The following is a 1,639-nucleotide window of genomic DNA, read 5'->3' as shown; positions in this document are numbered from 1 at the left end:
CCACCCTCTGCTGCAACGTGACCGACTGCTGCAGCCTCAGCCTCTGCCACAGCCCTGGCCCAGCTGATCCAGTGCAGCCCCCACCTGAAAGCCAGGAGTTTCTCAGAAGCCAGCGAAAGAACCTGTGGCAGAGCAAGAAGCAGGATGCAAGAGACAGACCTACACAGATGCAAAGGTCAGTGAAGACAAAAGAGGGGGAGGAGGTGCCAGAGCAGAGATTCCCATGGTAAAGACCACAGTGACACATGTTTGTCCCCGTGCAGCCCATGGAGAGCAGAGCTCACCTATAGCTGATGGAGGTTTAATGGTGGAGGAGACACTACCCTGTATCCTGTGGAGGACCCCACACTGGAAGAGGTGGCTGTCCCTGAAGGAGGCCGTGACTCCATGAAAGGAACCCACGCTGGAGCAGTTAGTGGAGAAGTGCAGCCTGTGGGAAGGACTCACATTGGAGTAGTGTGTGAAGGACCCTCCTGTGAGAGGGACCCCCCCACTGGAGCAGGGAAGACTGCAAGGAGCCCACCCCTGAGGAGGAAGGAGCAGAGACAACATGTGATGGACTGACTGCAACCCCCATTCCCTGTCCCCTATACCACCAGGGGATGGGGAGAAGGTAGCGAAATCAGGAACAAAGTCTTTGCACCAGGGAAGGAGGAAGGGGTGGGAGAGACACGCCTTTTTAAGACGTAGTTCTCTTTCTCATTATCTTGCTCTGTGTTTGACTCTTAACAAATGAAATTATTTTTTGTGTTTTCCAAGTCAAGTCCGTTTCTTGCCCATGACCGTAAGTGGTGAGCAAACCCTCCCTGTCCTCTCCTCAGCCCATAAGGTTTTGTACCTTTTGTTCTCCTGATTCTTCTCCCCATCCCACTGGAGGGGGAGGAGAGAGAGCGAGAGGCTGTGTGGTGCTGCTGGATGGCCTTAAACCATGACATGCATACAGACAGAATACCATCTGCCTAGCTGCATGCAATTTATCTGAGAGCTTCCACAGAGCTGCTTTGGCTTCTAGCACAAGGTCAGTTATCTGCTTGCCAAACAACACATGCATGGGAAGAGAGAATGGCTATTCACTAGGATCAGCAATTAAGATATCCTCCAGCTTGCAAGGCAAAAAGCATACTGTGACCTAACAGTTGCTCCTTGGATGTTGTTCCTCACAGCAACATCTGTACAACCATTCATCAAAATGAGGGACATCCTACTAAGTACAAAAAATAAAATCAGAGTAAGTTAGGTATTTTCTTAACACAATTTGTCATACACAAGTCTAAGTTCTAAAGATCTTTCCAGAAACAGCATTCTAGTAAGCTGTAATGCCACTTTCTGCAGGTTTAGCCAGACTTTTTTCTTTCATAGGTTGGCTTTGATTTTGCTTTACTCATTACATCTTTTTTTCAAAAGATACACCATTCTTTCTTGATTTTGTTATCACTCCAGCTGGTCCAATACACATTGCCAGAATCAGTCTTCTGTCTTAAATACTTTAGGCTAAAGCCATTTTAAATCCATCAGTTTTAGTTCAATGGAATTTCAAGTCACTCTCTCAGGGTTAAAGTGAAAGTGAAACTTGTGAACAATCTCTCCTTGATATGTACCACAGTCCCAAAGAAGTTACTCATTAATACAAATATGACCT

Source organism: Pterocles gutturalis, unplaced genomic scaffold (genome assembly GCF_000699245.1).
Source record: "Pterocles gutturalis isolate BGI_N339 unplaced genomic scaffold, ASM69924v1 scaffold24767, whole genome shotgun sequence".
Classification (NCBI taxonomy): domain Eukaryota; kingdom Metazoa; phylum Chordata; class Aves; order Pterocliformes; family Pteroclidae; genus Pterocles; species Pterocles gutturalis.
This window is presented reverse-complemented; position numbering follows the sequence as displayed.